This window comes from Cetorhinus maximus, chromosome 35 (genome assembly GCF_964194155.1).
Source record: "Cetorhinus maximus chromosome 35, sCetMax3.hap1.1, whole genome shotgun sequence".
NCBI lineage: Eukaryota > Metazoa > Chordata > Chondrichthyes > Lamniformes > Cetorhinidae > Cetorhinus > Cetorhinus maximus.
Genome location: NC_135913.1, coordinates 897,830 through 917,854, shown reverse-complemented (window position 1 = coordinate 917,854; position 20,025 = coordinate 897,830). Strand labels below are relative to the sequence as shown.

The window sequence follows — 20,025 nt, the reverse complement described above, 5'->3', positions numbered from 1 at the left end:
AATTCAGCAAGGCCCCTTCGGTAGCACCTTCCAAGCCCGCGACCACCGCCCTCCAGAAGTACAAGGACAACAGATGAATGGCAACACCACCACCTAGAGGTTCCCCTCGAAATAACTCTCCATACTGTCTTGGAAATATATCGCCCTTCCATCACTGTCGCAGGGTCAAAAACCTGGATCCGTATTCCAAACACCACATGGACCACAGTGGCTCAAGAAAGCAGCTCACCTCCCCTACTCAACAGCAACCTGGGATGGGCAATGAATGCTGACCCAGCCAGCGAAGCCCACATCCCATGAAAAAATTCAAAATAATACATTAAAACCTTTTACAGGGAAGTACTTAAAATGGAGGCAGCATTGGGTTTGGGATGGAGAGGATATTACCCCAAATAAAGAGAGACAGACGGCAGGGATATTACGTATAGAGTTCTGGAATAGCACTGTTATTAACCAGCGAGATAAAACAGGGATATGATCCAAGAGAATTAGCCTTGTTGAACCCTTATTGAATGTTGCATTTTGGGAAAGTGATTTTTATTTAGCACGTTGGATGTGAGGATCACATACAACACTGGTTAGTGATGGCCAGCTGCTTCTCACAATCATCATCCTTGAATTTCACTAGCCAATTCTTTGGCCAGAAGACAACATTGGTTTTACTCGAATCCAGAAACTGCATTTCCTAACGTGAATAGGCTGGTCAGCGACGTTAAGCTGATGCAATAAAAGGGACAGTTGCAGCATCGAAGAGAAGGTGTCTGAACGACAGGAAACAAAGAGCAGTGGTGAGCTATTGTTTTACATACTGGAGGAATGTGAATATATTGGGGGGGTGGGGCGGGCTTGGTCTAATCGGAACAGTATTAGAACCATTGCTCTTCATTACATACATTAACGAGTTAAACTTGGGTGTGCCCGTCTCAATTACAAAACTTGAGGACAGAAAAAAACGGGCGAATATTGCGAGGACTGCGAGGGTGATAAGGCCAGACTGCAGGAGCTCATAAGTAAATCAGACACAAGTAATACCCTAATACCATCATTGCATTAGATGGCAAGATAGCTCCGCTCATCCAATTCTGGTGTTGTGAGAAACTCTGATGCTAATCATTCCAACACTGAACTCTGGGCTATGACGCGCCAAGACCCATAGCTCGGGTATTCCCTCCCAAAATCTTTCCATACCTCATCAGTCCACTTCAACAGCCAACAAACGGTAACTCTTTGCACATGTTTTCACCAGCTGCCCTAATTGTCCATTAAAGAAGGACACACGGGTTGGGAGCAAGTGTAGGGCATGCGGCCCCTCGAGCTGTCTCCATCCATTGATTAAACCATGGCTCTTCTGAATTTGAAATCAAGTCGGAAAGTCATGCATTGTTCTCACGACGTCAAGGAGTCCCAGAGAGCTTTATGGGCAATCGCTTACTTCAGAGTTCACTTAACTATCGTAATATTGAAATCGCAGTAGCCAATCTGCACACAGCAAGCTCTCACAAGAAGCGACGTGATCATGGCCTGAGGATCCACTGCAGTTCAGTTGATATAGGGAGAAATCCAGAGCATCAGGCACAAATACTTAACTCATAATCAAAGTTGTGCCTTGGGATATTTTACGGATCTTTAATCAACGAAGACCACACCAAATATAGATATTAATGTTGTTTCATTACATACAAAATAACTCACCAGTGACCATAACACGTAACTTACACTTTATAGCAATGTCCGCTTTAAATTGCCCTTTCAAAACATCATGATTCCTAGCAGAATTTTAAACTGCATTCAGAAAATGTTCGAACATGAATTATCTTTGAAGATTTGGTACCCTGGATGGAATTGAAACATTTTTTTTATTCCGCCGTCAAAAATTTCAGCTTAAAACTCTCGTGAAACACGGGACAGAATGAAAATAGGAATCGAAAATCCCGGAACCTCTGCTCAATATATTTCAAAGCACCGACTTCAGAAAAAAAAATCTGTTTATAAAACCACAACATGTGCCATACCTTGCAACTTCCTACGATGAGACCACTAGCTTGGTGAATTCCAAGCGTGAAGCAGTGACCGAACATGGACGTGAAATCTAGGTTCCGAAATTAAACGTGTGATGCTCCAACAACTGAGCTTCCCGGGCTCGGGAGTAGAAGCTGACACAGCGACCTTCACCGGCAAAAATGGGACATTACAGCGTCCACATTCTCTGTCCTTTTCAATCAACCACCCTCTTGAGCTTATTTCTCTCACACATCCATTCCAAGTGCCCCTACGGGCTTGGTGCACAAACCCTCTTTTAAAACGCTATCGGCTGCACCCTGTTTCCTTGCTAAGGTCTTACTGGGGCTCCGTGAGTGGAAGTAAAGGAGCAAATATTTATAATGGGCTAACCGCTGCTTGAAGGTCAATGCAAACAGTGCAAATCGAGCAGAAAGAGCTCAGTTTCGCTTAATGTAGTAGATTGAAATGAAAAGAGATGGCAAGAGGCTCGAGCGAAACAAAAAAGAAAGCTGGTGTGTACTGGCTGTGCAGTGTGACCTCTTTCTGTGCCATATAGCCCATGGAATTATTTCTGAATCAGGAGAATTAAAATTACGTGATTCTGGGGAACTGTATGAAAATGCGAGTGAGAATTGTAATTTAAAAGCAATTCGGAAGCAGGGACTTTAATTTTAAATGCTCAGGTGAAAAACATCTGATGCATTCCGCGCTCGGCTATATATGCTTCTCAATTCTGTTTCACACCCACATTCACTGCCTGATATCCTGCACATTCCGCAACTCATTTCCCAACAGTGCAGCCTGTGCAGCGCATTTCTCTCACACAGCCGCACGTGCTGCCTCCCTGAGGCGTCACTTCAGAGAAGGTCAACAGAAATCATTCCGCGACACCCCGGTCACACTCCGACCCCCATCACCCACAGCGGCAAATGCCGACTGCCCCCACCCCGCCACTTGCAAGCTCTTGGATCATTTCTGTTACACTGGGTTCCGCTGAAAGAAAGTTTAAAAAAAAATGATACTTGGGCCTAATTGTCGATTTCAGGTAAGTGAAAACATATGAACATACATGCGAACGAGGAGCAGGAGTAGGCCACTCGGCCCCTCAGGTCTGCTCCACCAATGAATAAGGTAATGGCTTATCTGATTGTAACCTCCCGCCTACCCCCGAGACACATTCACACTCTTGTTAATCAAGAACCTATCTGCCTCCGCCTTAAAAATATGCAAGGACTCTGCTTCCACCGCCTTCTGAGGAAGAACGTTCCGAAGACTCACGACTCTTTCAGAGAGAAAAAAACTCCTCTAATTTCTGTCTTATATGAGCGGCCCCAATTTCTACATCCTCCCACAGGAGGAAACACCCACTCCACGCCCACCCTGTCAAGACATCTCAGGATTTTAAAAGTTTCAATCAAGTCTCCTCTGACTCTTCGAAATTCCAGCGGATACGGGCCTAACCTGTCCAATATTTCCACATAAGGCATCCCGCCCATTCCATGTATTAGTCGAGCAAATCTTGTCTGAACTGAAACTAATGCATTTACATCCTTCCTTAAACAAGGAGATCATTAAAGTACTGTACACTCCAGATCGGGTCTTGCCAGTTTTGTATAACATGGTGCACAGATAGGCCATTCATTAATTGGACTTCCCCACTTATTCTTCATTCGTGGGATGTGAATTTTATACTGTAGTCCAGCATTTATTACCCATCACTAATTGCCCTTGAGGAGGCGGTGGTGAGCTGCCATCTTGAATCGCAGCAGTCCATGCGCTGTAGACACACCCACAATGCTGTTAGTGAGGGAGTACCAGGATTGTGACCGACTGACGTCAAGGAACGGCGATATATTTCCAAGCCAGGATGGTGAGTGCCTTGTAGTGGAATTTCCAGGTGCTGGTGTTCCCATGTGTCCCATGTCCTTATCCTTCTAGATGGTAGCGACCGTGGAATTCGAATGTACTGTCTAAGGAGCCTTGGTGAATTGCTGCCGTGCATCTTGTAGATGGTACAGTCTGCTCCGACTGTCCAGGGTTGTGGAGAGAAGACCATCGCACTCAAGAATTGTGCATTGTAGATGATGAGCAGATTTAGGGAAGTCAGGAGGTGACGTGCTCGCCACAGGATTCCAAGCCTCTGATCGTTTCAAACCGTCAGATTACCTGCAAAGTCTCTAAATAAATTCTGGAAATATCATAAAAAAGCTGATACTTGAATCCTAACTGTCACTGGATGAGTTGGAACAGATTAATGAGCTCTACTTGGACGGCAGTTGGGTTTGTGTGTAAATAAAAATTGATATTTCGAAAATGCCATTCAATTGGACTGAAAACACGGACATCAGAAAAAACCTTCCAATTCAAATAGGATCAGATCATCATAAATATTTGAAGTGTGTTCACGAAATTCGAATTAATTGCTCATGATTTCTGGATTTAGGTGAAAACAAGAACGCAAACCGGGACTTGAACCCTGGACCCTCAGACTAAAAGTCTGATGTTTTACCGACTGAGCTATCTGGGCTCACGTACTGGGCTCACACCACAACGTTTACTGGATGACAGCAAACATTGCATCCGTCAGATTCTGTACTTTTTCTGTGGTCATCCAGTGTGTTTGGCGAATTCCTCTCACGCATCCATTCTCAATACCATGGCTGAATTAAATCACAATTGCGCTTCACAAATCCTCACCGGTCCACTTCACCTCAAGGTCTGCCCAGCACCCATTAAACGCCCTTCCATTCATTCTGGCAATTTGGTGTGCTCCCTCATTCAGATAAGAAAACTGATGATATTCATTTAGGTAAATGTAAACATCTGTACAATATGCAAGGATCTGGCCTGATAGAATAGCCTCCATAACGCATGGACAGGAAAGTGAATGTGCCGGACGAAAAACAATCAAGAGTCCATTCATTGCGGCTTGTCGATCAATTGGATCATTCACATGAGAATTGAGAAGTTAACAAAACAAGCGGCCTAACAGGGTCTAATTGACACTGGACCCTCAGTTTAAATAGCTGATGTATTCCCGAGTGCGTGTTCCGGGGTAGCAACCGGAATTTTACATAAGCATTTTGCTTGTTGCCATCCAGCCGGAACTTCCAACGGGTTGCAATCACAGTCGGATTGTACTTTTATCGCCCGACCTACTGACGGGGGCAGGGTGAGAATTCCAAACCGCAGAGCATTCCCGGACATTCAGCAGCTGGCAAGTGAAGCCAGGCCACAATTTTGTACGGCACGAGGCTGCTGTAAAGCGCTCAGGCAAAGAGGAATTAGAGATCAAATTATCGCCCACTATCAACTTCCTGTGGGTTACCATTGACCAGAAACTGAACTGGACCAGCCACATAAATACTGTGGCTACTAGGGTCGGTCAGAGGCTAAGAATCCTGCGAGGGGTAGCTACACTCCTGACTCCCCAAAGCCTGTCCACCATCTACAAATCACAGGTCAGGAGTGTGACGGAATGCCTTGATGAGTTCAGCTCCAACAACACTCAAGAAGCTTAATAACACCCAGGGCATAGAAGCTAGGTTTGTTGGTACCACATCCACCAACATTTGCTCCCACCACCACCGACGCACAATGGCAGCAGTGTGTACGATCTACAAGATGCACTGCAGTAATTCAGCAAGGCCCTTTCGATAGCATCTCCCAAACCAGGGACCAGAGCCTTCCAGAAGTACAAGGAAAGCAGATGAAAGGGAACACCGCCACATAGAAGTTCCCCTCCAAGTTACTCTCCATACTGTCTTGGAAATATATCGCCCTTCCATCACTTTCGCTGGGTCAGAGCCCTGGAACCTTCTTCTTAACACCACATGGACCGCAGCGTTTCAAGAAGGCAGCTCACCACACCTTCTCAAAGGCAGCCTGGGATGGGCAATGAATGCAGGCCCAGCCATCGAAGCCCACAAGCCATGAATAAAAATAAAAGAATACGTTAAAATATTTTACACGCAAGTAATTAAAATGGAGGCAGCATTGGGAATGGGATAGAAAGGATAATACCCCAAATAACGAGAGACAGGCGGCAGGGATATTACCCATATAGTTCTGGAATACCTCTGATATTAACCAGCGAGATAAAACAGGGATATGATCCTAGAGATTTATCGGGGAGTCAGGGCGAGCCTAAGGTACAACAGATGAATTTAAAGGGATTCCGGACAAGCACACGAGGCAGAATGGGACAGGACTATGGTGGGCATAATTAACCATTATTGAATGTTGCATTTTGGGAGAGCGATTTTTATTTAACACGTTGGATGTGAGGAACATATACAAGACTGCCTAGTGATGGCCAGCTGCTCCTCACAATCATCATCCTGGAATTTCACTAGCCAATTCTTTGGCCAGAAGACAACATTGGTTTTACTCGAATCCAGAAACTGCATTTCCTAACGCGAATAGGTTGGTCAGCGATGTTAAGCTGATAGAATAGAAGGGACAGTTGCTATATGGAAGCGAATGTGTCTGAATGGCAGGAAACAAAGAGCAGCGGTGAGCTATTGTTTTACATAGTGATGGAATGTATACAGAATGGGAGTGGGGGGGGAGGTGGTGTGAGGGCTTGTTCTAATGGAAACATTATTAGAACCATTGCTCTTCTTTACGTACATTAACGACTTAGACTTGGATGTGCCAGTCTCAAATACAAAATTTGAGGACGGAAAAATCGGGCAAATATTGTGAGCACTGCGAGGTGGATAGAGCCAGACTGCAGGAGCTCATAAGAAATCAGACATAAGTAATTCCCTAATACCATCAATTCATTACACGGCAAGATATCTCCGCTTATCCAATTCTGGCGTTGTGAGAAACTCTGATGCTAATCATGCCAACACTGTAGTCCGGGCCATGACGTGCCTAGAACCATAGCTCTGGTATCCCCTCCCAAAACATCTCCATTCCTCATCAGCCCTCTTCAACAACCATCAAAAGGTAACTGTTTACCTAATGTTTTCACCAGCTGCCCTAATTGTCCATTAAAGAAGGACACACGAGCTGGGAGCAGGAGTAGGCCATGCGGCCCCTCGAGTTGTCTCCATCCCATGATTAAACCTTGGCTGTTCTGAATGTGACCTCAAGTAGGAAAGTCTTGCATTCGTCTCCCGACGTCAAGGCATCCCAGAGGGCTTTACGGATATTCGAGTTACTCCAGAGTTCACTTAACTATCGTAATATTGAAATCACAGCAGCCAATTTGCACACAGCAAGCTCTCACAAGAAACGACGTGATCATCGCCTGAGGATCCGCTGCTGTTCAGTTGATATAGGGAGAAATCCAGAGCATCAGGCACAAATTCTTAACTCATGCTCAAAATTGTGCTTGGGATATTTTACGCATCTTTATTCAAAGAAGACCACACCAAATACAGATTTTAATGTGGTTTCATTACAAACAATATAACCTCACCAGTGACCTTAAAATGTAATTTACAGTTTACGGCAATGTCCGTTTTAAATTGCTCTTATAAAACATCATGATTCCTAGCAAAATTTTAAACTGCATAAAGAAAATGTTCGAACATGAATTATCTTTGAAGATTTGGTGCCGTGGATGCAATTGAAACATTTCTTTCATTCAGACGTCAGAAAATTCAGGTTAAGATTCTGATGAAACACGGGACTGAATGAAAATAGAAATTGAAAATCCCGGAACCTCTGCTCAATATATTTCAAAGCACCGACTTCAGAAAAAAAACCTGTTTAAAAAACACCAACACGTGCCAAACCTTGCAACTTCCTACCATTAGAGCACTAGCTTGCTGAATACCAAGCGTGAAACAGTGACTGAACATGGACTTGTATCCTAGGCTCCGAAATTAAACGTGTGATGCTCTAGCAACTGAGCTTCCCGGGCTCGGGAGTAGAACTTGACACAGCAACCTTCACAGGCAAAAACGGGACATTACAGCGTCCACATTCTCTTTGCTTTTCAATCCTCCACCTTCTTCAGCTTATTTCTCTCACACATCCATTCCCAGTGCGCCTACGGGCTTGGTGCACAATCCCTATTTTAAAACACTATCAGCTGCACCGTATTTCCTTGTTACGGTCTTACTGGGGCTCCGAGAGTGGAAGTAAAAGAGGAAATGTTAATTTTGGGCTAACCGCTGCTTGAATGTCAATGCAAACAATGCAGGGCGAACAGAAAGAGCTCAGTTTCGTTTAATACAGGAGATTGAAATAAAAAGAGATGGCAGGAGGCTCGAGTGAAGCAAAAAAAAAGCTGGCATAGACTGGCTGTGCAGTATGACCTCTTTCTGTGCCTTATAGCCCATGGAATTATTTCTGAATCAGGAGAATTACAGTTACGTTATTCTGGAGAACTGTATGAAAATGCGAGTGAGAATTTTGATTTAAAAGCAATTCCGAAGCAGGGACTTTAATTTTAAATGCTCAGGTGAAAAACATCTGATGCGTTCCACGCTCAGGTACATATGCTTCTGAATTCTGTTTTACACCCACATTCACTGCCTGATATCCTGCACTTTCTGCAACTCATTTCCCAGTAGTAAAGAATGTGCAGCGCATTTCTCTCACACAGCCGCACGTGTTCCCTCCCTGAGGCGTCACTTCAGACAAGGTCAACATAAACCATTCCGCGAACCCCCCAGCCACACCCCGATCCCCATCACCCCACAGTGGCCAATGCCGACCGCCCCCACCCTGCCACTTGCAAGCTCATTGATCATTTCTGTTACACTGGGTTCCGCTGAAAGAAAGTTTTTTTAAAAATGTCACTCGGGCCTAATTGCCGATTTCAGGTAAGTGAAAACATACGAACATACATGCGAACTAGGAGCAGGAGTATGCCACTCGACCGCTCAATACTGCTCCTCCAATGAATAAGGTAATGGCTTATCAGATTGTAACCTCCCCCTACCCCCGAGACATATTCACCCTCTTGTTATTCAAGAGGCTATCTGCCTCCGCCTTAAAAATATTCAAGGACTCTGCTTCCACCGCCTTCTGAGGAAGAACGTTCCAAAGACTCACGGCTCTCTGAGAGAGAAAAAACTCCTCTACTTTTTGTCTTAAATGAACGGCCCCAATTTCTACTTCCTCCCACAAGAGGAAACATCCTCTCCACGCCCACCCTGTCAAGACATCTCAGGATTTTAAAAGTTTCAATCAAGTCACCTCTGGCTCTTCGAAATTCCAGCGGATAAAGGCCTAACCTGTCCAACCATTCCACATAAGGCATCCCGCCCATTCCATGTATTAGTCGAGCAAATCTTGTCTGAACTGAAACTAATGCATTTACATCTTTCCTTAAAGAAGGAGATCATTAAAGTACTGTACACTCCAGCTCTGGTATTGCCAGTTTTGTATAACATGGTGCACAGAGAGGCCATTCATTAATTGGACTTCTCCACTTATTCTTCATTCGTGGGATGTGAATTTTATCCTGTAGGCCGGTATTTATTGCCCTTCACTAATTGCCCTTGAGGAGGCGGTGGTGAGCTGCCATCTTGAATCGCAGCAGTCCATGCGCTGTAGACACACCCACAGTGCTGTTAGTGAGGGAGTAACAAGATTGTGACCGACTGACGTCAAGGAACAGCGATATATTTCCACGTCAGGATGGTGAGTGCCTTGTAGTGGAATTTCCAGGTGCTGCTGTTCCCATGTGTCTCATGTACTTATCCTTCTAGATGGTAGCGTCCGCGGGTTTCGAATGTCCTGTCTAAGGAGCATAGGTGACTTGCTGCCATGCATCTTGTAGATGGTACAGTCTGCTCCTACTGTCCAGGGTTGTGGAGAGTATACCATCGCACTCATGAATTGTGCATTGTAGATGATGAGCAGATTTAGGGAAGTCAGGAGGTGACTTGCTGGCCTCATGATTCCAAGCCTCTCACCTACTCTTGTAGCCAAAGTAATTATATGGCGAGTCCAGTTCAGTTTCTGGTCAATGGTAACACACAGGATGTTGGTAGCGGAGAATTAGGCGATGGTAAAGCCAGTGAATCTCAAGGAAAGTTTCTTTGATTCGCTCCTGTTGAAGAGGATCATTGCCTGGCACTTGTGTGGCGCAAATGTTACTTTCCACTTCTCAGCCCAACCCTGGACATTGCCCAGGTCTTGCATTTGTGCATGGGCTGCTTCAGTATCCGTGGAACCGGGGATAATGTGAACAATGTGCAGTTGTCAATGAACATGGTCACTTCTGACCCTTTGATGGAAGGAAGGTTACTGATGAAGCAGCTGAAGATTTTTGGCCCTAGGACACTACGCTGAGGAAGACCTGCAATGATTCCCTGGAACTGAGATCAGTTCCTGCCAACTACCACAACCATCTTCCTTTGTGCTGGGTATAGCTCCAACCAGTGTAGAGTTGCCCCCTGATTCCCATTGACTCCAGTTTTGCTAGGGCTCCTTGATGCTTCCCTCGGTCAAAATGATGCCTTGATGTCAATAGCAGTCATTCGCACCTCACATGTGCAGTTTAGCTCTTTGTCCATGTTTGAGTTAAGGCTGTAATGAGGCCTGTAAAGAGATGGGTGAACCTGGGGTAACCCATACAGGGCGTCAGTGAGCAGGTTATTGCTAAGCAAGTGTCACTTGATCGCACTTTTGATCACCCCTTGCATCATTCGCGACCAACACCCCTAACACTCATTTAACTCTGATCTCTTGAGCACCCCTGATTTTAATCTTCCCAACTCTGATGGCATTGCTGTCACCCATCTCGGCCCAAAACTCTGGAAATCCCTCCCAAAATCAACCCCCATCCCTTCACTTGTTCTGAAAGTACATTAAATCTATCATTTTGTGCAAGATTTTCACCATCCTCTCTAATGCTGTGTGCAAGAAGCAGGAAGGTTTTGAATCTTTATCGCACCTTTAACGACCTTGGGATATTCCAAAGATCTATTCAGGTAATTAAATGATTTTGACGTGTTCTTACCGTAGTAATATAGTAATCACAGAAGTCAATCTAGAAACCACTAGCTCACATAAGCAGTAATGTAATCATGATCTGGGACCCTTCCGTTGTTCTGTTGATTAATCGAGAAACCCAGAAAACCAGGCATTCCTGCCCTGCTCCTCTTTGACATGGTGCCTTGGGATCTTTGCAGAATTTTCATCAAAAAATGCAACACCCAATTGCATAAAATTCAAGTGGTGTAATTGGGTGGAAAATCAGCTTGTCGATGAAAATACGTCTTTCTTGAAATAAAGATGGTTTCACAGGAATTTGGCATCCGCTAGATGGCACCCATTTATTGCCCATCACTAATTGCCCTTGAGAAGATGGTGGGGAGTTGTCTTCCAGAACAGCGGCAGCAACTGTGGAGTTGGTGAACAAGTTAGTGTGTGTGGCTTCTGCGGGGGTGTGGTGATGAGCCGTTGAGGGTTTTGCACCTGTTGGTGGAGTTGTCTCTTACAACTGACAGAACCAAATGTGTCAATAAATATAACAATCTATTTACAATTCAAAGCAAAATCATTAGCTACTGTTTCACCACATCAGATTGCCTGCAAATTCTCAAGAGAAATTCGGAAAATATCATTAAATCGATTAAATTTGAAATCTAACTGTCATGGAATAAATTGGAAATGATTAATGAGCATTATTTGGGCGGCAAGGGAGAAAACCTTTAATTCGTCGTGTGAGCTGGGGCTGGGTGAAAATAGAAATTGATCATTTTGAAAAAAAAGCCGTTCAATACAACTGAAAACACAGACATCAGAATATACATTCCATTTCAAATAAGAATCAGTGAACCCGAAAGCGATGCGTAGCAATTGCTCACAATTTCTGGGATTCAAATAAGAAACAATACTTACAGTTAAACCCAGATCCCGAACAGGGATTTGAATCCTGGACCCTCAGATTAAAAGTCTAATGCTATACTGACTGAGCTACCCGAGCGGCGTTAAGATCGACTCACAGCGACCTATGCTGGCTCAACGCGAGCATTGCATCCTTCAGATTGTGTACAAATTTTACAAACATCTTCAAAAACCCGTCCACTTGAACCGAAAGTCCGGCAGGCGCCACAAAACGCTCTTCCACTACTGTTTGTAAATATTGGGGGCTGCCTGATCGAAAGAAAAAAAATGATGTTCATCTAACAGCTATATTTAGGTAAATGCAAACATGTGCACAATATGCACGGAGCCGGCCGGATAGAAAACCCCCTGCCAGATGAAACACAATCACAAAGTCCATTCAAACATGTCTTGTTAATGTGTCACTGAATTGGATGATTCACGTGAGAACTGAGAATTTAACCAAAAAAAAGCGTCCAAAAAGGAAATTAGACACTGGACCTTCAGCTTAAACGGTTGATGCTCTGCCGAGTGCGCTCCCCTGGGTAGCAACCGGAATGTTATATTTCAATGTTCACTGGTTGCCACCCAGCCAGAACTCCGGAGGAACTGCAATCACAGTCGGATTGAACATTTCTCGCTCGATCACCGACGGGGGCAATGTGAGAAATCCGCACTGCATCGGGTTCCACGTGCCCTCAGCAGCGGGCAAGTGAATCCCAGCCCCCGCTTCCACTTCCGGCTCCACCCCCACCCCCTCCTGTTTTTTTTACGGCACGAGCAGTGGGACGTGCAAAGGTGAGGCCGTCTGGAGAGAAATTGTGAAGCAAGTCTGCGGGGTTGAGGAGTTGGGGGAGGGCGGAATTTAGTGAGTTTGGACGTGAGGCAAAAATATTCTGAACAGATCTAGGAAACTGCAGAAGGAAATACACAATTTGGACGATGGAATGTTCGTTCTCAGTGAACAAAGGTGGCGGTGCCTAAGGTCAGTGGGGTCCTGTGTAGCTCAGTGGATAGACCATAGGAAGTTTTTAATATAAGAGCATAGGGTTCAAGTCTTTGCTCCTGCCATGCTTTTAAATCTGAATGATCGATTCTCTTGCAAATCATTCTATCCCCGTGTAATCACTCTCAACTCTTAAGATATTTTAAAGATTTGCGACATGCTGGCTCTATGTGAAAGGAAGCGTATTTTCTGATGCGATATTTTGAGATATGTTGAATTGCGTTTTCTTCGAAATAATCAATCATTATTTTCATCCAGCCCAAAGTGACAAGGCAATGCGAAGCTGATCTTCCCTGCTCTCCAAATAAAACTCGTTAATCTCCTTTAATTCCGTCCATGACATTTAATTTACAAATGTGATTTACTTTATGAAATTTATTAAATTTATTTTGAAACTTTGCAGGCAACTTGATTTTTTGACGCGGCCGTTTATCATGGCTTTGCTTTCAAGTGTAAATTCAGTGTTATTTTCAGTGACAATATTTCAGTGACAACCAAGAGCTGGAGTAGGCCACTCGGCCCTTCAATTCTCGTCTGCCTTTCAACAAGGTGATAGCCTATCTGAATACAACCTCCGGCCTACACACATACACTTTCACCCACCCCTTGTTAATCAAGAATCTATCAGCCTTAAAGATATTCAAAGTCTTTGCTTCCACTGCCTTCTGAGGAAGAGAGCGCCAAAGATAATTTCGAAATTACCATTCAATACAATTGAAAACACAGCCATCAGAAAATACTTTGCACCTCACATAGAATCTGCATATCGCAAATCTTGGAATTATCTTAAAGGCATGTGCAGGAATTTACGTGAGAATCGATAATTCGCAGTAAAAAGTCAACGCCCGAATAGGGACTTGAACCCTAGACCCTCAGATTAAAAGTCTGATGCTCTACCGACTGAGCTATCCGGGCTCCAGTCATGGGAGCGCGCTGCGACCTTTACTGGCTGATGGTGAGCATGGCATCCTGCAGATTCTGCACTTTTTCTGCCGTCACCCACTGTGTCCAGCCGATTTTTCTCACACCCGTTTCTCACTCCCATCGCCAAATTCAAACACAATTGATCTTCACACATACGAAGCCGTCCGCTTCACGCCAAAGCCGGGCCCGCACCCATTAAACACTCATCCATTTTTTTTGAAAGTTTGGGGTCTGCCTGATTGAAAGAAACAAAATGATAACATGCAGCCGTTGAAATGGCTTTGTCAATGAATGAACGCTCTGTAAAATCCATACTTTACATCAGCACCGGTGGGTAGAAAATAAATTTATTAATGAAAACACAAGACATTTCCTATTAATGGCTTCAATAACTCAACGCGATTTTTGTTACCTAAATAATGGACATTTGTTCAACTGGCTGTTCATTTGAGCCCAGGCCATCATCTCTTGTAAAGAACGGACAGATTACCAAGATTCAGCAGAGTCACACATTTGCCTGTTGGTTTTATCCTTACACCCTATCGTGAAGTAGGTGCAACGTTTCAAATTCTCCATCTCTCTGACATCATCCTTGTATCTCAGATCACCTGGGTGATTTTCATACACACCCTCACCCAAGTTCCTCCTGTATTTCCTGGGGCATCCTCGGATGCATCCCTCCCGGCTTATGAACTTGTATCACAGCCACTCTCTCAAACATCCCCCTTTATCAAAATTTGATCCGGCCAGTGTCTGAAACACCTCCAGATTCACTGCTGATTTGCCAGTACCTTCCTCCTTTCTAATCTCAGGTGGGAAAGATTCATTAAATATCTCAGCCATGACCTCTGCCTCCACCTTAAAAATAATGAAGGCTCGGCTTCCACCGGCTTTTCAGGAAGAGTTCCAAAGGCTCGTGACCCTCTGAGAGAAAAAAATTCTCCACATCTGTGTCTTAAAAGAGCGACCCCTTGTTCAAGATTCTCCCACAAGAGGAGACAGCTCCTCCACATCCACCAAGTCATGGACCCTCGGGATCTTATACGTTTCAATCAAGGCACCCATTACGCTTCTAAAGTGCAGTAGATGCAAGCCTAACTGTCCAAACATTCGTCATAAGAAATCACACCCATTCCAGGTACTAGTCCAGTAAACATTCTCTCAACTGCTTGCAGCGTATTTACACATTAAATAAGGAGATCAATGCTGTACACAGTGCTCCAGATGTGGTGTCCCCAGTCCCGTACAACATGGTTTACAAGTAGGTCATACATTATTTGGGCTTCTGCACCTATCTTTTAATTTATTCATGGGATGTGGGATTCGCTGGCTAGGCTAGCATTTATGCCCATCACTAACTGCCCTTGAGAAATTGGTGGCGAACTGCCTCCCTGAACCGCAGAATTCCATGCACTGTAGGCACATCCACAGTGCTGTTAGAGAGGGAGTTCCAGGGCTTTGACCCAGCGACAGTGCAGGAACGGCGATGTATTTCCAAGTCAGAATGGAGAATGGCTTGGAGTGTAACTTGCAGTTGCTGGCGTTCGCATGTGTCTGCTGCACCTGTCCCTCTAAGTGGTAGCAGTCGTGGAGTTGGAAGGGACTGATAATGGAGCCTTGATGAGTTCCTGCCGCCATCATGTAGATGGTACATACTGCTGCTAATCTACGTCAGTCGTGGAGGGAGTGAATGTTTATGGATGGGGTGCCAAGAAAGCGGGCTGATGTGGCTTGTGTGATGTCAAGCTACTTGAGTGTTGTGGGAGCTGCACTCAGCCAGGGAAGTGGAGGACATTCCATTGAACTCATGACTTGTGCCTTGTTGATGTTGGGCAATATTTGGAAGTCAGGAGGTGATTTGCGCGCCGCACGATTCCTAGCCTTTGACCTACTCTTCTAGCCACAGTGTTTATATGGTTAGTCCTGTTCAGTATCTGATCAATGATAACAGCCTGGTTTTTGATAATGTGGGATTCAGCGACTGCTTTGCCACTGAATGTCGAGGAAAGTTGCTTAGATTCTCCCCTGTTCGAGATGGTCATTGCCTGGCACTTGTGTGGTGCGCATGTATTGCCATTTATCATCCCAAGCCTGGATATTATCTGGGACTTGCTATATTTGTACTTGCACTGCTTCATTGCCTGAGGCATCCTTTCAGCAAATGGTGCTGAAAATTGTGCAATCATCAGCGAATATCCCCACTTCTGACATTATGATTGAATGAAGGTGATTGATAAAGCAACTGAAGATGTTTTAGCCGAGGACATTACCCAGACGACGTCCTGCAGTGATTCCCTACAACTGAGTAGATTTCCAACCAGCTACCACAACCATCTTCCTTTGTGCTGGAAATGAATCCAAACAGTGGCGGGTTTCCCCCACATTCCCATTGACTCCAGTTTTGTTCGGAAACCATGATGCCACACAATCGGTCAAATGCTGACTTGATGTCAATTGCAGTCACTCTCACTTCACATTTGGAGTTTAGTTCTTTTTCCATGTTTGAATTAAGGCTGTAATGAGGCCTGAACCTGATTGACCCTGGCGGAACACAGACTGGGCGCTAGTGAGCACGTTATTACTAAGCAAGTGTCGCTTGACAGCACAGTTGATGGCCCCTTCCATCAATTTACAAATGATCGAGAGGAGAAGAATGGGGCACTCATTGGTCGGTTTGGATTTGTCCTGCTTTTTGTGGACTGAGCACACTTCGGCATCCACATTTTTGTTTAGATGCTAGTATTGTAGCTGCAATTGAAACGCGTGGATTAGGCCGTTGCAAGTTCTGGAGCCGAATTCTCTTGCCCCATGTTGTCAGCGCCATTAATTTAGCACTATCCAGTGCCTTCAGCCGTATCATATCACGTGGATTGAATCGCACTGGCTGAAAACTGGCCTCTGCGAAGCGGAAGAGCTCTGGAGTTTATCATCCACTCGGCACTTCTGGCTCAAGGTAGTTGCTAATCCCGCAGCCTTATCTTTTCCACTGATGCGCACGGCTCTTCCATCATTGGGGATGGGGATATTTGTGGAGCCTCTACCTCCATTGAGTTGTTTAATTGTCCACCACATTCACGGCTGAATGTGACGGGGCTGCAGGTCTCAGATCTGATCTGCTGGTTGTGGGATCACTTAGCTTGTCCATCACTTGCTCCTTATTCTGGTTGCCACGCAAGTAGGCCTGAGTTGTAGCTTTACAAGGTTGACACCTCATCTTTAGGTATGCCTGCCTGATTCAGCACGAGGCATATTCTCCTGCACTCTTCGTTATACTATGGTTGATCCCCTGCCTTGGTGGTATTGGTACACTGCAGAATATGCCGGGCCCTGATGATACAGATTGTGGGTGAAAACATTTCTGCTACTGATGATGGCCCACAGTGCCTAATGCTTCCCCACTCTTTGAGCTGCTAGGTATGGAAGCATTTCTCCAGGAAATTTGAAATATGCTGGGCATGATCCAGCACAGGGATTGCTATTCATATTTAATAATTCACGAGAAAATATTTTGTTATGAAAGAGGTTTGGCGGATAAATAATGTAATTCCTATAATTCAAAAAGTGAACCAGGTAATGCCCAGACAATTATAGACCAGTCAGGTTAAATTCACTGGTGCGAGAAATAATGGAATGCTTACTTAAGACGGAGATAGAAAAACATCTCAATATGAGGAATGAAATATTGAGTAATGAGCATGGTTCCCTACTTACCAACCTAAACATATCCAGAGCATCACAAGCAATGATTTTTCTTCCCATTCCCACACCAGTACATCAGAGTTCCCTCAGGGACATCTCCATGACCCGTTCCAATTTCTCATTCAGATGCCGACCCTCAGGGGCATCATAGCTTTTTTCACATATACGGTGCTCATCAGCTCCCCCTCAGCAACTCTCTCCACCCCACAACCATTGCCCCTTTATCAAACTGCCTATCCATTACTGAATGAGATGAAATGTCCTTGTTTTGGCCTCTGCTGCAAGCTCCCCGATCCCAGATTCTGATACCACCCTTCTCGCTGGGAAAACTGTGTGAGCTTGAACCAGGCTGTCCACGTACTTGATTTCGTATTTGGCCTTCAGGGAAGATTTGGTCTATCTATCTGTGTCACCACTAAAATCGGCTATTTCAACCTCTACCAAATTCCAATGCCCAACACCCCACCTGCTGCAACTCAATTGCTCCTGGAGCTCTGAGCAATGATATTATTTCATCACGGCATGACTATCCCAAATCACTGCTCATCTACCGTCCATTTTCTCGCCTCCGTAAATTTGAAATGATCCAAAGCTCTATTGCGAATGTCCTACAAAATCACACCCGGAGCCATCAAAACTTGCATTTGCTCACCCTAAGGAAATGCCTTAAAGAAAATGTTTTTATTTTCAAAGAAAGGAAAGCACTTTACATCCATTATATCTCCCCATGTCTGTAATTTCCAAAAATTAACAACACCCTCAACGTTCATTAACTCTGACCTCTTGATTTTAATTTTTCCAACACTGCTGGCCGTGCCGTCACCCACCTGGGACGAAAGTCTGGAATTCCCTCCCAGAAACCCTCCGCATCTCTTCACTTATTCTAAACGCTCATTCAACCTATCCCTTTGTGCAAGAATTTCACCATTATCCTCAATGCTGTGTGAAAGACGAAAGAGAGGCTTGAAAGTTCAAAACACCTTTCACCACATTAGGATATGACAAAGTTCTATGCAGGAAACTAAATTAATTTGGAGCGTTCTGATTGTGGTAATGTAGTAATCACAGCAGCCAATTTACAAACAACAAGTTCACACAAGCAGCAATGTGATCATGATCTGGTGATCTACTATTCTTATGTTGATTAATCGATAAATCCAGGACGCCAGTCAATCCACACCTGCTCTCTTTCAACATGGTGCCGTGGGATCTTTTGCAGAATTTTCATCAGAAAATGCAACACCCACTCTTTAAGTGGTGTCAGTGGGTGAACAATCAGCTTGTCGATGAAAGTAGGCTTTTCAGCAAAAAAAATGATATCACAGGAAGCAGGCATCGGTTAGCTGATTCTGCATTTGATTCCCATCGCTCATTCCCCTTGTGAAGGTGGTGCTGAGTTGTCTTCTTGAACCGCTGCAGTCCCTGTGGTGCACGTGTACACAGAGTGCTGTTAGGGCGGGAGATCCAGCATTGTGACGCAGCGGCAGTGAAGGAAGTGTGTCATAGTAAAAAGTGAACATCCTCTGTGTGACTTGGAGGCGGCCTTGCAGGTGTTGATGGAGTTATCTCTTGCCACTTACAATTCAAAATTTATCAATGAAAATAACTCTCTTTTTACGCTTCAAAACAGAACCATTAGCGACCGTTTCAAACCGTCAAATTACCTGAAAAGTCTCTAAATATGTTCGGAAAATATCATAAAATAGGTTATATTTGAAATCATTGAATGAGTTGGAACAGATTAATGAGCTCGTCTTGGACGGCAGTTAGGGCTGTGTGTAAATAAAAATTGATAATTTCGAAAATGCCATTGAATTTCACTGAAAACACCGACATCAGAAAAAACCATCCAATTCAAATAGGATCAAATCATCGTACAAAAGATAGGCATTAATTGCTCATGATTTCAGGATTTAGGTCAGCAAAAAGCACTCGAACAGTGACTTGAACCCTGGACCCTCAGATTAAAAGTCTGATGCCCTACCGACTGAGCTATCCGGGCTCGGATTCTAAATCCCCACCACGATGTTTACTGCATGACAGCGAACATTGCATCCTTCAGATTCTGTACTTTTTCGGTGGTCATCCGCTGTGTTCGGCGGATACCGCTCACGTATCCATTCTCAATACCATGGCTGATTTCAATCACAATTGCTATTCACACAGATCCAGTTCACCACAAAGTTTGCCCAGCATCCACTAAATGCCCTTCCATTCATTCTGGCAATTTGGTGTGCTACCTCATTCAGATAAGAAAACTGATTATATTCATTTAGGTAATTGTAAATATCTGCACAATATGCAAGGATCCGGCCGGATAAAAAACCCTCCTTAATGCATGGACAGGAAACTGATTGTGCCGGACGAAACACAATCAAGAGTCCATTGAGCGCGGCTTGTCGATCAATTGGATGATTCACGTGGAAATTGAGAAGTTAACAAAAAAAGCGGCCGAACAGGTTCTAATTGATCCTGGATCCTGAGTTTAAATAGCTGATACTTTCCCGAGTGCGCGCTCCGGGGTAGCAACCGGAATTTTACATAAGCATTTTCGCTGGTTGCCATCGAACCAGAACTTCCAAGGGGTTGTAATC

At 44.5% G+C, this 20,025-nt stretch overlaps 2 non-coding genes across 2 annotated transcripts; both read right to left on the bottom strand.

Annotated features, from left to right (window-relative positions):
* Positions 1-13,650: 13,650 nt before the first annotated feature.
* trnak-uuu (transfer RNA lysine (anticodon UUU)) lies at positions 13,651-13,723 on the bottom strand. The gene has a single exon. It is a non-coding gene; the product is annotated as a tRNA-Lys (tRNA).
* Positions 13,724-19,360: 5,637 nt separating this feature from the next.
* On the bottom strand, positions 19,361-19,433 carry trnak-uuu (transfer RNA lysine (anticodon UUU)). The gene has a single exon. It is a non-coding gene; the product is annotated as a tRNA-Lys (tRNA).
* Positions 19,434-20,025: the final 592 nt, after the last annotated feature.